Source organism: Sciurus vulgaris, assembly GCF_902686455.1.
Source record: "Sciurus vulgaris genome assembly, chromosome: 5".
In the NCBI taxonomy this organism is placed as follows: domain Eukaryota; kingdom Metazoa; phylum Chordata; class Mammalia; order Rodentia; family Sciuridae; genus Sciurus; species Sciurus vulgaris.
Genome location: NC_136465.1, coordinates 109,701,037 through 109,717,372, shown reverse-complemented (window position 1 = coordinate 109,717,372; position 16,336 = coordinate 109,701,037). Strand labels below are relative to the sequence as shown.

General features: G+C 38.7%; 1 protein-coding gene across 1 annotated transcript in view; it reads left to right on the top strand.

Moving 5' to 3' along the window:
• The first annotated feature begins 15,703 nt into the window (after positions 1-15,703).
• The window catches only part of SLC38A4 (solute carrier family 38 member 4), a 64,317-nt gene continuing 63,684 nt past the window's right edge, over positions 15,704-16,336 (top strand). The window contains exon 1 of the mRNA XM_079139585.1: positions 15,704-15,852. The gene's annotated coding sequence lies outside the window, so the exon portion shown is untranslated. The remainder of the gene's footprint in view (positions 15,853-16,336) is intronic.

Sequence of the window (16,336 nt, the reverse complement as noted above, 5' to 3'; positions counted from 1 at the left end):
GAAAGAGGGGAAACAGACCTTGGTGTTACTGTGATGGGAAAAATTTTACATATGTATCTATCTATACATATGTATATATAATAAAAGTATATTACACTTTACTATATCACATATAGCATCTTATTATCCCTTATTAAATTTAAGCTTACATATAGGTAAGACTTTGTATATGAGAACAGATAAAAAAAAATTATGAATAAAAGAATAGAGTAAAAATACACCTTTATTAGAACACTGAAGTTTCATGTACCTTGCATATCAAAAACGACAATAGATTAGTTGATCCTGTTGCCTCATTTTGCACTTGAAATTATTATTTATTTCAATTCACATAACAAGTTACAGATAAAATATCAATTTTTAGAAAGCATGTCTAGCATGAGATTGTTTTTACTAAAATTTCTGTGTTTCTCTTAGCTATGTGCTATACTCAATACTTTTTATATCACTTCCTTTTGTTATTAAAATAGGCAAAAGTTGTGCAAATTAATTTTATTGGCTATACAAAACAGCTGCTTTTCATAAGTGAAAATGGAAATAAATGCTTCTTTTATAATTGATCATGGTTCTATTTTCATTTATTTATTTTTTATTTTTACAGACTGAATTTTGATTCATTGTACACAATGGGGTACATCATTTCATTTCTATGGTTGTGCATGATGTAGATCACACCATTCGTGTAATCATACACGTACATAGGGTAATGATGTCTGTCTCATTCCACCATTTTTCATACCCCACCTCCCTCTCATTTCCCTCTATGTAATATAAATTTCTTCCATCCTTCACTCCCTCCCACCTCTCCACCCCCATTATATATCATCATCCACTTATCAGGAAAAACATTCAGCCTTTGGTTTTGTGGGGATTGGCTTATTTCACTTAGCACAATATTCTCCAATTCCATCCATTTATCTGCAAATGCCATAATATTACTATTCTTTATCATTTTCTTTAGGACTGAGGTCCTATGAGAAAATCTTACTATGAATGATGGCAACAGAGTTCAAATACATGACTTTCTTCTGTTGTTAGGTTGCTGGGAGTTCCTCTCTCTACAGAGGCCCTCCCTCCAGACAGTGCAGAGCTGCTGGTACTCCCTTTCCTAGGCTTCAACTGCCTTTAATCAGAGCTGCCATGTTATTTTCCACCTGCAGAATCAGTTCTATCTCAGCCCAGATGAACCGTACACTTGGGGGATTCTACCTTGAGTCACTTGAGCACCCAGAGTTCACAGTAGATTTCTACATAGTTTCATCTGTAACAGGGGCTCCATTAAAATTGGAAAATTTAAAAGACCCAGGCACTGCCCTGATTAACTCCATTTTGTTCTTATAACCTGTTCTTTTAAGTTATTTATCTGACCAAGTTTCCTACAGGCAGACATCTCATGCTGAGAACAGAAGCTGGACAGAAACTGTCACCCTGGTACCAGGAAGATACCCACTGAATGTGGGTATTACACAGATGTGCCAGCCCACACAGGCTGACCAGACTGCACAAGCATACGGATATCTCTTGGCTGTCTGCTTTTGATCTTCTATGGTGTAATTCTGAAGCTGTCATCAGTATGGACAGATTTCTAGGCTAGTTCTCTTCCCAATTTTGGCCGAACTGAGAATAAGTTCATTTCCTGCATCACCGTTGGTTCTCTCTTTGTTAATTAAACTCTTTTTTTTCTTATTTTTTTTAAATTCATTTTTATTGTAAACAAATGGAATTCATCTTGTTTCTCTGTTTGTACATGAAGTAGAGGCATACCATTTGTGTAATCATACATTTACCAAGGGTAATAGATTTTGATTCATTCTGTTATTTTTCTCCCCCCCCACCCCTCCAACCCCTCTTTTTCCTCTATACAGTCCCTCCTTCCTCCATTCTTGCCCCCTCCATCCAACAATTATGTGTCATCATCCGCTTATCAGTGAGATCATTCATCATTTGGTTCTTTGAGATTGGCTTATCTCACTTAGCATGATATTCTCCAACTGCATCCATTTGCCTGCAAATGCCATAATTTTATTATTCTTCATGGCGGAGTAATATTCCATGGTATATATATATATATATATATATATATATATATATATACCACAGTTTCTTTATCCATTCATCAATTGAGGGGCATCTAGGTTGGTTCCACAATCTGGTTATTGTGAATTGAGCAGCTATGAACATTGATGTGGCTGTATCTCTGTAGTATGCTGATTTGAAGTCCTTTAGGTATAGGCCGAGGAGTGGGATAGCAGGGTCAAATGGTGGGTCCATTCCAAGTTTTCTAAGGAATCTCCACACTGCTTTCCAGAGTGGCTGCACTAATTTGCAGCCCCACCAGCAATGTATGAGTGTATCTTTTTCCCCACATCCTCGCCAACACCTGTTGTTGCTTGTGTTCTTGATAATCGCTATTCTAATTGGGGTGAGATGGAATCTTAGGGTGGTTTTGATTTGCATTTCTCTTATTAATAAAGATGGTGAACATTTTTTCATATGTTTGTTGATTGCTTGTAGATCTTCTTCTGTGAAGTGTCTGTTCATTTCCTTAGCCCATTTGTTGATTGGGTTATTTGTATTCTTTGTGTAGAGTTTTTTGAGTTCTTTATATATTCTGGAAATTAGTGCTCTATCTGAAGTATGAGTGGCAAAGATTTTCTCCCACTCTGTAGGCTCTCTCTTCATATTGCTGATAGTTTCCTTTGCTGAGAGAAAGCTATTTAGTTTGAATCTATCCCACTGGTTGATTCTAGCTTTTATTTCTTGTGCTATTGGAGTCCTGTTAAGGAACACTGATCCTAAGCCAACAAATTGAAGATTTGGACCTACTTTTTCTTCTATAAGATGTAGGGTCTCTGGTCTGATTCCGAGGTCCTTGATCCATTGTGAGTTGAGTTTTGTGCAGGGTGAGAGATAGGGATTTAGTTTCATTCTGTTGCATATGGATTTCCAGTTTTCCCAGCACCATTTGTTGAAGAGGCTATCTTTTCTCCATTGAATATTTTTGGCACCTTTGTCAAGTATGAGAAAATTGTATTTATTTGGGTTTGTGTCCATGTCCTCTATTCTGTACCATTGATCTACCTGTGTATTTTGGTGCCAATACCATGCTGTTTTTGTTACTATTGCTTTGTAGTATAGTTGAAGTTCTGGTATTGTGATACCCTCTGCTTCACTCTTCCTGCTAAGGATTGCTTTAGCTATTCTGGGTTTCTTATTCTTCCAGATGAATTTCATAATTGCTTGCTCTATTTCTGTAAGGGATTTTAATTGGAATTGCATTGAATCTGTATAGCACTTTTGGTAGTATGGCCATTTTGACAATATTAATTCTGCCTATCGAAGAACATGGGAGATCTTTCCATCTTCTAAGGTTTTCTTTAATTTCTTTCTTTAGTGTTCTGTAGTTCTCATTGTAGAGGTCTTTCACCTCTTTTGTTAGATTTATTCCCAAGTATTTTGTTTTTTTCAAAGTTATTGTGAATGGGGTAGTTTTCCTAACTTCTCTTTCTGAAGATTCATCACTTATGTATAAAAATGCATTGGACTTATGAGTATTAATCTTATATCCTGCTACCTTACTGAATTCACTTATGAGTTCTAAAAGTTTTCTGGTGGAATTTCTGGGTTCCTCTAAATATATAATCATGTAACCAGCTAACAGGGATAATTTGATTTCTTCTTTTCCTATTCGTATCCCTTTAATTTCTTTGGTTTGTCTAATTGCATGGCTCGAGTTTCAAAGACGATGTTGAATAGAAGTGGTGAAAGAGGGCATCCCTGCCTTGTTCCAGTTTTTAGGGGGAATGCTTTCAGTTTTTCACCATTTAGAATGATATTAGCCATGGGCTTAGCATAGATGGGCTTTACAATGTTAAGGAATGTTCCCACTACCCCATTTTTTTCTTGTGTTTTGAGCATGAAGGGATGCTGTATTTTATCAAATGCTTTTTCTGCATCTATCAAAATAATCATGTCATTCTTGACTTTAAGTCTGCTGATATGGTGAATGACATTTATTGATTTCCGGATGTTGAACCGACCTTGCATCCCTGGGATAAAACTCACTTGATCGTGGTGCACTATCTTTTTAATATATTTTTGTATGCGATTTGCTAAAGTTTTGTTGAGAATTTTTGCGTCGATCTTCATTAAGGATATTGGTCTGAAATTTTCTTTCCTCAATGTGTCTTTTTCTGGTTTAGGTATCAGTGTGATATTGGCTTCATAGAATGAGTTTGGGAGTGTTCCCTCCTCTTCTATTTCTTGGAATACTTTGAGGAGTATTGGAATGAGCTTTTCTTTAAAGGTTTTGTAGAACTCGCCTGAGAACCCATCTGGTCCCAGACTTTTCTTTGTTGGTAGGCTTTTGATGACTTCTTCTATTGCATTACTTGAAATTGGTCTATTTAAATTGTGTATGTCCTCCTCGTTCAGTTTAGGCAATCCATACGTCTCTAGAAACCTGTTGATGTCTTCGAGATTTTCTATTTTGTTGGAGTATAGATTTCAAAATAGCTTCTAATTATGTTTTGTATTTCACTCGTGTCTGTTGTGATGTTTCCTTGTTCATTCCAAATTTTAGTAATATGGTTTTTCTCTCTTGTTCTCTTTGTTAGTGTGGCTAAGGCTTTATCAATTTTGTTTATTTTCTCAAAGTACCAACTATTTATTTTGTCAATATTTTCAATTGTTTCTTTTGTTTCAATTTTGTTGATTTGAGCTCTGATTTTAACTATTTCCTGTCTTCTAGTATTTTTTGTGTTGCTCTGTTCTTCTTTTTCTAGGGCTTTGAGCTGTAATGTTAACTTGTTTATATGTTGATTTTTTCTTCTTTTGTTGAATGCGCTCCATGAAATAAATTTTCCTCTAAGAACTGCTTTCATAATGTCCCAGAGATTTTGATATGATGTGTCTTTGTTCTCATTTACCTCTAAGAATTTTTTAATTTCCTTCCTGATATCTTCTGTTATCCATTCATCATACAATAGCATATTATTTAATCTCCAGGTGTTGGAGTAGTTTCTGATTTTTATTCTGTCATTTATTACTAATATCAATCCATTATGATCTGATAGAATACAAGGTATTATCTCTATTTTCTTGTATTTGCTAAGAGTAGCTTTGTGGCATAATATATGGTCTATTTTAGAGAAGGATCCATGTGCTGCTGACAAAAAAGTGTATTCGTTCTTTGTTGGATGGTATATTCTATAAAAGTTTGTTAAGTCTAAATTATTGATTGTGTTTTTGAGATCTATGGTTTCTTCGTTCAATTTTTGTTTGGAGGATCTGTCCAGTGGTGAGAGAGGTGTGTTAAAATCACCTAGTATTATTGTGTTGTGGTCTATTTGGTTTCTGAAATTGAGAAGGATTTGTTTGATGTATATGGATGAGCCACTGTTTGGAGCATAGATATTTATGATTGTTATGTCTTGCTGATTTATGCTTCCCTTAAGCAGTATGAAATGTCCTTCTTTATCCCTTCTGACTAGTTTTGGCTTGAAGTCCACATTATCTGATATGAGGATGGATACTCTGGCTTTTTTGATGTATCCATGTGCATGGTATGTTTTTTCCCATCCTTTCACCTTTAGTCTGTGTGTATCTCTTTCTATGAGATGAGTCTCTTGCAGGCAGCAAATTGTTGGATCTTTCTTTTTAATCGAATCTGCCAATCTATGTCTTTTGATTGAAGAGTTCAGGCCATTTACATTCAGGGTTATAATTGAGATATGATTTGTATTCCCAGTCATTTGGCTCATTTTTTTTTACATGACTTGATTTATCCTTTATTTGGTTGTTCCTTTAGGCTAGTTCTTCCCTTTGCTGATTTGCTTCTTTGTTTTTCATCTCTTCCTCATGGAATATTTTGCTGAGAATGTCCTGTAATGCCGGCTTTCTTTTTGAAAATTCTTTTAGCTTTTGTTTATCATGGAAGGATTTTATTTCGTCGTCAGTCTGAAGGTAAGTTTTGCTGGGTATAAGATTCTTGGTTGGCTTCCATTTTCTTTCAGTGCTTGAAAAATGTTGTTCACATCCCTTCTAGCTTTTAGGGTCTGGATTGAAAAATTTGCTGATATCCGTATTGGTTTCCCCTGAATGTAATTTGATTCTTTTATCTTGCAGCCTTTAAAATTCTGTCTTTATTTTGTATGTTGGGTATTTTCATTATAATGTGCCTTGGTGTGGGTCTGTTGTAATTTTGTGTATTTGGAGTCCTATAAGCCTCTTGTACTTGATTTTCCATTTCATTCTTCAGATTTGGGAGATTTTCTGATATTATTTCATTGAATAGATTGTTCATTCCTTTGGTTTGTTTCTCTAAACCTTCCTCAATCCCGATAATTCTTAAATTTGGCCTTTTCATGATATCCCATAGTTCTTGTAGATTCTATTCATGATTTCTTATGGTCTTCTCTGTTTGGTCAACTTTGTTTTCAGGATTAAATATTTTGTCTTCAATATCTGAGGTTCTGTCTTCCAGGTGTTCTTTCCTATTGATTATGCTTTCTATGGAGTGTTTAATTTTGTTTATTGTTTCCATTTCAAGGATTTGTTTTTTTTTTCAATATCTCTAACTCTTATTGGAATTATCTTTTGTTTCCTATATTTGCTCTTTTAACCATTGATTGGTGTGATCATTCAATGCCTGCATTTGCTCTTTCATCTCCTCGTTTGCTTCCCTGATCATTTTAATTATGTACATTCTGAACTCCCATTCTGATATTTCTTCTACTGTGCTGTCATTGGGTTTTATTGATATTGTATCTAGGTTTGTTTGGGACATTTTCTTCCCTTGTTTTCTTATATTTTTCAGGTGTCTACTCCTCTAATAGTGAAACTCTGGGATATTGCAGATTTCCTCTATTGAGTAATAGTGTCTCTGTAGATATCCAATAACTCACCTCTGAGCCTTCAGTAGCCTGAAGTCTTGGAGGAACTTGATAATGCGGTGCTCCACTAGGAAGCTGGTCTTCCTGTGGTGTTGACCTTCAGGTGGGGTATATTCCCCAGTGGCTCTGAGTTGGTCCTGAGTCTCTCAATACCTCCTCTCCTTGGCTCCTGGATCTTGTCAAAGGTCCTCTAGTCTCCTGTAGGTGTCTCAGGAAGGGAGCTGCCCTTCTGATGATGATGGCCACACCCCCAGGAATAATTCGAAATGCCTGCACCAGCCTATAAAGAAGCCTCTGGCTAGCTCCCCGATGCAGGCGAGCTGGCTCCTCTGCAGGCTTACTCCGTGTTGGCAACAGACCTCGGCGTGGTGGTCAGGCGGGGTCTCTCAGTGTTGGCGTCTGTCTTTGGCCTGGTGGTTGGGTGGGTTGAGTGCCCGCCTGCTACCTCCACGATGCAAGTGGCCTGGCTTACCTGCCTGCTTGCTCCAAGACTGCGATCAACCAGTGATGGCACCGAGCTAGGTGCAGGGGTCAGCAGGGTCTGTCCTTGGCCTACTGGCTCGGTGAAATAGCTGCCCACCGCCTACCTCTGTGATGTACACGGGCTCCGCAACGTATGCGGGCTCTGCGACTGCAACCAACCAGTGATGGCACAGACCTAGGTGCAGGGGTCAGGCCTGTTAATTAAACTCTTGACCCCCATGTCAAGCCTCTGGCTGGGGTCCCCACTAACACTTCTACCTAAATCTTTCCTGAGTAACTTCCCTTGGACAACAGTGTCTTTGGGGAGACTGGCATCCTACCCCCAATTCCAAGTACCATTATTAGAGAACTCTCTGAGAAAAGTGTCTCTTTAGTTTTCTGAAAGGGTCTCCTCTCCTCTCCTCTCCTCTCCTCTCCTCTCCTCTCCTCTCCTCTGTCCACTCCACCCACTAGAATTTCCTAATTCTTCCTAGAGGTCAAGGCCCTTGGGCTGCACTTCCTGCTTGGTCCTCCTGCTCCTCCGTACTATGGCTAGTTGTCACCAGACCCTTTGGGTCCTTTATTTGGTTGACTAGGTCTTCCACCCCCAAAACATGCTCCTCAAATCCATCTCTTCAGTGGGTAAGTCTAATCTAGATATCTCAATCTTAATGGGAGCAAGAACCATAAAACATGTTAAAATGTGAGTTCTTGGGGCTCATCCCAGGGATTCTGGTTCAGTAAGTTTGAGGTGAGGCTAAGGAAACACTTACATTCCAATTCAGGTAGTCTGCATCACAAAACATTGATGTGGTCCCAGGTTTCATGCCATTTGACCCCATCCTGCTGAAGTTCATGGGCCTGGTCTCAGGAGCAGGCAGCATTCCTATAGTAGGAATGTACCCTGAAACACAACCCAACACTGGCCCTGAGTCATTCCCTGAGAGTGTTAGGTTCCTAGGAAAGGATGAGAGCTGACCTTCTAATAGACTTCCCCCTCCACCACAGAGTAGTTTCAGGCATATCAAGAGTTAGAGATGTGATTTCCAAACCTAGTCACACTTTAGAATGATACAAGCTATGTGACTGAAATATAGAGTAAAGAACCACAGCCCAGATAATTAGTGAATCAACTTCTTCAGAATGTTTTCTAGGACTTCCTGATTTACCCCTTGCTGTAGGTGAATCAAAGGCAATCCTGTGGTTGTTGCAATTAGGGACTGAAGGGATATGCACATTTCCTCCTGGTACTTGAAATTCCACAGTTAGAGGCTCATCACTTTGACTTAAAGGTTATTCTTTTAAACATAACACCCCTGGGAAAGAGGGTCTCTTCAAATGCCAGAAAATAGAAATAATTAATATGAAATACAGTCATGATGCACTGGGGAAGGTGTTGAGGTATATTCCCCTTGGAACTAAGAGGCTACTAAGTTCTGCACTCCTTCACACATATCCCCCGACACTGCTCCCCCTACAGCAAGTACTTTCACATAGTATACTTCTTTTTACACATATGTACCCCCTCTATTGGACTCTTAAACAGAGTATCTAATTAGTCTCTTTATCTAGACTTTGTTCAACATGTAAGTGTTCAGTCAATTGTTGCTTAATCAACAGAAGAGAGCACATTGGCTCTCATACCTTAATGCCAGGGTTTATCAGTCCTTTTCCTCTGAGCAGATTTTGATATGGAGAAGGTGAGGACACTGGAACACAACCTCCTGTGAAATGAGAGGAGGCTGAAGACACATTAGACAGATGCCAAGAGGTTATCTTTCTCTGAGGTCAGCTCTTCCCTGTCAAGATAGTTTGTAGCTGCCACAATACAGCTTTTGGAGGGTTTGCTCCTCAGGCAAACTTGCTTGCCCCAAATATTCGGTCTGTTGACATCTAAATAAAAACCATCTGATAAAATGAGAAAAAGTTTATTAATAAGGTAGCCAGTTGTTCCACATCTGGGAACAAAGTAGGGAGTTGATTTTATATTTGAGCAGAATACTCTTTCTTGTCCTATAAGAAAGAGGAAATAGGACAGTGGACAGTAAAGCAGGGACACGTGTAAATAGGAAATTTTAAATGAGAAGGTAGGATAGGGTACTAACCTTATATTCCTTCCCATTTACTCCTCTAATACCAATCTAAGAAAGGGTGTGCTTAGGTAAAGAAGTGGGACTTCACACAGTAGGATGATTTTAAAGTGAGAGTAGTGGTCACAGAATAATGAATTTATGAACATAAGAGTCAATTTGATGAGGATGTTTGGAATTTATATTCAGAGACCAAATGTCATGACCGTTCTAAAAAACTCATCTACAAGCCCATACCTTTGATTAGGGGTGGTTGAGTTTATCTGGTAGGATTTTTCCCTTTATGCTATGAATTCAACTGGTAGCATGAAAATTGCTTGCATTAAAAAATACAACCAGAACCTAGGGTAGAGGTGTGACTTTGTCCTTTACACATTAAATATTGCAGAATCTTGCAACATGTCTTTCCTAACAAACTACCTGCTGCAATATGTCAACATAAGTTTAAGAACAAATGTGGGACTGACTGTAAATCTCAGTCAAGTTGACGTTTTCCTCTTTGCCTTTTTGCTTGCTTGTTTGCTTAAGGCTTAAAGGAACCTCTCTGAGTTGTGACCACCCCAACAAGCAAGACTTCACACTCATCCTCCAGTTGTTTCCTCAGTCAAATCTTCCCTCAGCTCAATCTTTCTTTCACTGCAGTTTTGTCATTTTATATGTTTTTGTGTCATAACTTGATTAAAATATTTTTTTCCTATCAAATTGTAAACTCCATAAAGTCAGGAATTGTATCTCTTCCTCTCTATTCTTTCTCTGAAACCTAGCTATTAGGAGGAACCCAATAAGTACCTGTTAAATTGGGGTATGAGTAAATGAGATTTTTCAAGGGAGGAGATGGGGTCACCAGAATCAAATAATGGGGGTGCCTATGGGCAGGCAGTGTCCTGAAGGGAGCCGTGTCTCAAGGGAAGGCTGTGTTCGAGGGGCACAGCCTCCTCAAAGAGGTCTTTGTGTCCAAGCCTTCCTTTGCACAATCATATCAACTAGCATTTTAACCTTTAATTTTCTGGCTGGAATACCCTTCTGAGATGTGCCCCACTCTTCAAATCTTGGCACATGTGCATAGTCCTGTGTTTGTGGACTATTGAAGGATAATCAGGCAGGAAGGCTATGAGAGTTTGGTATAAAGTATCCACCAAAGTCTCTAAATATATAAGGCTGAGTCCCCAGTGCAGCCTTGTTCAGAGATGAGACTTCGGGCAAGTTTTGGGATCATGAAGACTCTGATTTATCTATTTATCAATGGGTTAATCCATTGATGGGTTCATAATTTGGCAGACCACTGGGGAGGTATGGAAAATGTAGGAGATGGAGCCTATTTGGAAGAAGTAGGTTACTGGGGAGGCATGCCCTGAAAGGGGATTTCTTGTTCCTGATTCTTTTTTACTCTCTCCTCTATCCCCCTCCTCAGCTGTTTTGAAATGAGCAAATTTGATTGACCACATCCTTCTGCCTTGATATTCTGCCTCACTACAAACCCAGAAACAACAAAGCCAGCTAACAATGAACTGAAACCATGAGCCAAAATAAATCTTTACTTCTGTTGAGTTGCTTTTCTCAGTTATTTTGTCACAGTGATGAAAAGCTGGCTATGAAAGACAAAAGCCAGTCCTGCCCCCCCCCCCCCATTTTCCTGGCAACCTTATCAGAGAAGGGGCTGAAAAGGACATTGGTTCTCTAAGTGGAGTAGGAGACAGAATTTCCCTTGCTCAGTAGTAGTCGCATGGAGGGGCACAGAAGGCGATTCCATAAGACTTTACTTCTCCAAAATCTTACACAGGTTAGGAAGATGCCCTCTTCCAGACTGAAGTAAGATAAGCACCCCTTGCCAATACACATAAAACCACGCAAACATTAACATGCAAACTAAGTCTTAAAATATGAGAAAAAATGAAGTAGAAGGCAGAGTCCCATAGCAAGAGCTTCCAGGGAGAAGGGACGGTATGTTGAAAAGTGCTAAGGGTTGGAAGATCATGGCATTGGGAAGCTAGAGGACAATGAGTGGTTTAGAATGTCGGTTATATGGAGGGGTAAAATTGGTGCCCTGAGTGTCAAGCCGGAATAGGAAGTAGAGGCCTTGGGTGGATTTGACTGGTCAACTGTTTGTATGTAGCATCACTTCCAGAACAGTGAGATGAAGCCAACCTCCTTGGTGCTGGGTGTTGAATCCTGACCACATGGGCACACATTCTGCTCTCTGAGACAAAGCTAGATGTTACATCATCTCAGCTCTCCCTTGTCACCTCCTGGTTGGGACCTCAAAGCCTTCATTCTGAAAAATCCCAATCTTGGATACCAGAGTTGGTTTGTGATGATCTAGTCTGATATTTTTGTTTTTAGATCAGTGTCTAGTTGTTTCATCATATGTGAAACTGAGACGGTGAGTGATGTGTTCAATATCTGTTTCTTAGTTCAGCAAGAACTACTCTGTAGCCCTTTCAGAAAACATAACACTAAAGAAACTTGACCAGAAAGACAGTTCATGGTATTACTTTAGATTAGCAGAGAGATGAAATTCACCGTTATAGAAAAGAAAATCATTATACTATCATTAGAAGATTTATAAAGGTTCAGGTGATTGTGATAAAACAGGAGATAATTACCTTATAGGAATTATTTTTTCAAATCTCATTTTATGGTTAAATATGCCATTTAGGATTGACTTCATTGTAGGCAAAAAAAAAAAAAAAAATGAGTCTTAATAAAGAAAATGCTCAGAAGAGGTGAGCTGTGGGGGGAGTACTCTGAATATGGAGTCAAAAAACTTTGTTCATGCTCCAGTTCTGTCATTCTTCGGTTCTAAGTCTTTGCATAAGTCATCTCTGAACCTTATTTTCTTCTCCCTTTAAGGGTTGAGGATGACAGTAATACCTACAGGACAAGTTTGTTTTAGTACAAAGTCTCATATACATGTGAAGATGTTTTGTAACTTAGAACCATTTTACTAATTATTATAATTACTAGTTGAAAAAGTAGTTTATGTTAAAACTTGTTGTCAAACAAGACATCATTATAGAAAAGTCCAATAAATCAGTGCTATCAGACTTGACAATGATAATCCATAATGCAAGGAAATTTATAGCATTGTCATGTATTTGAATCGTATTTGAGTAATAATTGTGTTTTATTTCCTTCCTAAGGTATTTTTTTATATTATTCTCTATTAATGACTGCTCTCTATATGGTTGGACCTGAGAGATATTCCTCAAGCAGGGCCCATGATCATACATAGAGAAATACTGCAGGCTTCTTAACAACCCAGAAAGTTGCAAAGATTTTCAGTGATTGAAACCTCTCCGGACTCACACAATAACTACAAATTTATGGGAGCATAGAACTCTATTTTCTAGTATTAACTTTAGTTCTAAAGAAAATGTACTGGGAATTTTTCGTATAGGTTTTTCTTAAAGCAAAAGCAGTCACAACAAAACCAAGAGCCACTCCCAGGACCAGTGTGTTAATAAAATTTTAGATGAGAGAGCTTCAACCAATTCAGCTTTATCAAAATGATGAATAAATTCTAATTGCCCTGTAAGCTCTTTTCTCCGTTGCAAACATTTAACTTTCCTCTATCACTAGGTGAATTTGTAGTATTGTTCGAAAATAACTTTTGCCAGCAAAGCAGTCTCCCTTTTTCAGACAGAAAAACTGAGTCACTATGACCATAGGTAACTTGTCCCAGGTTGAACAGCTGGTAGCTGATGACTGTGAAATTTAGAATCAAGCTGTCTCCTTCAGAGCCAGCAAATGATCTGATGTTTAACCAAAATGTGTTTCCCAGTGTGGTCCTACACAGATATTCAAATCATTAGTTAGGGCTGCTTTCTATCCTTTCAAACACTGGTTTAAAGAAACCCCTGAGGATTGATGGGTAGGTGCAACATGACTAGTTAGGGCTTAATTTTTTGTTGGTAGGACAGAAGATAAAGAATTATCAGCTGTCTCCTACCACCCAGACATTGTTCTGAGATCTTCTCAAACTCTACTGATGGAAAGTAGCCACAGAAGATGAAAAACTTGATCTTTGCTCAGTACTTCATTGTTTTATAGTTGAACATAAGACTCATTTTACCTCAACCCACAACTTGATTAATATTACCAGCATATAGAGGTGAATAACCCATAGTTCTTCATTAAACTAGGCAATGAATCACAGCTTTTGATCTCTTTTGAACTAAGATATATATGCCAAGAACTGATTATGTAGTTCATTAAAAAGTTCAGCAATTGCACAGGAAACTCGTTTCTGTCTTAGAATTGCTTTGATCTGTTCTTCACTGGTGTTTTCTCTGGAATAGCCTTTTGTTTTATAAACCTGGCTTTTGCTTTTACTATTTATCAGGTGAGGCAAGGAAAAATACATATCTACTTTCATTTCTTGCTATTCCTCTCCTAATCTTGCCAATTTCTGACATTTTAGTAGCTTTATAAAATATACTTGTATTTATTAAATAAGAATCAATGTAACTGGCAGCAGTGGTGGTGCACACCTGTAATCCCAGAGATTTGGGAGACTGAGACAGGAGGTTGAAGGTTGCAGGTTGAAGGCTAGCCGCAGCAAATTGGTGAGGCCTTATGCAATTTAGTGAGAACATGTCTCAAAATTTAAAAAATAAAATAAAAAGGGCTAGGGATTATCTCCGTGATAAAGTACCCCTGAGTTCAATTCCAAGTACCAAAATAAAATCTTTGAAGAACCATGATCGTTTAAAGATGGTTTGGTCTTAGCAAGCTTAAAAGGATTTAAAATTATTCTGATATATTCAAAGTCCTCTTCTTGTTATGATAAACTGAAAAGGTATATCATATTTGGTCAGGGAAGCTAATCAATTTATAAAACTAAACATTTCTTGTATTTTTTAAGATTCCAAAATAGTAGATAAAAGTATGTATTGCCTCATCCTGTTATTGAATTTGCACTGTTGGATGGTTTTAGTGTAATCTGATGTGTGTATGTAGTATATATGTATACGTGTGCATTAATGTAGTGTTTATATATTTTTTCTTTCCACATTTTTATTGGTAAATTATAGTTGTACATAATGGTGGAATTTGTTACATATTGGTACATGAACACACTATAACAAAATTTAACCCAAATCACTCCCAGCACATCCCCCTCTCTCCTCTTTTCCCACCTCTTCCTCTCTTTCCTCTACTAATCTCCCTTTGGTTTTCATGAGACCCCCACCCCAACCCCACCTTTCTTTTCTTTTTTCTTCTCTAGCTTCCACATAGGAGAGAAAACATGCAGTCCTTGGCTTTCTGAGTCTGGCTTATTTTCCTTAACACAATGGTCTCAATGTTTCTGATTATTAGATATCATCCAGGTGTATTTCTGTTGTTACTGGTTTTTTGTTTTTTTTTTAAGTGTTAAGGGGCAGCTTGTGTTACAGTTTTGGAAACTATGAAATGAATGAGAAGGTACTAGTTGTTCATGATATGGACAAATGATGAGACTCACCTTTCTGAATAAAGTTAAATTGGATGTGTGAGAATTGAGAAAGTAGTTTGTGTTCCCTGTTGAGTTTTGCTCAACTGTGCGGTAGGTCTCCATAAGTGACTTTTCCCCCTAAAGAATGACAATTGACTATTAAATAAACAGGATTGTGAGTATATTTGTTACATAGGCCTTCTTTGACACAAGAAATTTGCCAAACATCAGAAAATGGTTTTACTTAGTTTTCCTGAGGACGATAGGTAGAATCTTTAACAAGCAGAATTGGAGTTACAGTGTTATTTATTATAACCTAGTTTCTTCTTCACATATATTGAGGTTTATGATTAATCTAGAATTTCAGGGGGAAAAAGTTCCCACAAAAGACCCATTGGTGAGTACTAGCTAGTTCTCCCATTTTGCTCATGAATGAAGTGACTTTTATGTGAACGACAGGTTTTTTATTTTGTATTTCTTCTTCATTTTTTTTTTTTTCTTTCTGTGAAGTTCAGGTTTGTCCTCAAACTGGAGAAGTTTACTGCTTCACCTACCCTGAACCCTCTGAAGATCAACATATATTCTTGCACATAGGAACAGTCTATAAACGCACACTTAATCAGTGAAGAAACCTAACCGTCAAAACCAAACTCACAAGTTCTTCTCTTACTCAGGACCCAGGAAAGAGGGAGCTGGGACTCAGCCCTAGGGTTCTCTAGGGGGACAGCTGGACAACCCAGCCCCACCTGGGAGGATGCTTTTGTTTACATCTCAGGTTGCCGCACGACGATTGGTGGCTGGTCTGGAAGGGAGGGTCCGCAGGAAACGCGACACTGGGGATGCTGCCCCCTATCACATGATGGAAATTTCCACTCTTTAGAAAGACGAAAAGAAAAGAAGGAAGGGTCTTTCAATCCACCCTTTCCGATACTTCCACTGGATTCCAATCCGAAGAGGGTAGAAAAAGAGGCGGGTGAGTGAAATTTTGCACATTTTCTGTAAAACGTAGAGCTTGTCAGTGTGTAAACTTCTGGTTGGGTCCTAGCCTGGATGGGCTTGTGTGTGAGCCCCGGGACACGCACACGTGTGCAGCCGGTCTCAGCCGTCTGGGGCTTAAGTTAGGCGGTTTGGCTCTTCATAAGTTGTCGATAGTCCCTAGTTCTTCTTATTTTCTAAATGATCACACTCTGGGTGGGCTATTGCAAGCTAATGACTGACATGACTAGAAATAAAGTCAACCCCGGCACGCGGAAGGAGAGAGACTGGAAAGGATCCTATGGGACTCCCTTTCCAAAGAGCGGGTGGTTGTGCCAAGGTAGCCTATGGGGCTGGGGGAGGGGGGAGATGGGGCATCCCCGTGCCTGCACCGGCCCGGGATTCCCTTGGCACTGGGATTGAGAGTCGGCTATGTTGGGACCGCCTTCCACTGCTGTGCCTGCGCCGCCTGCCTAGCAGAG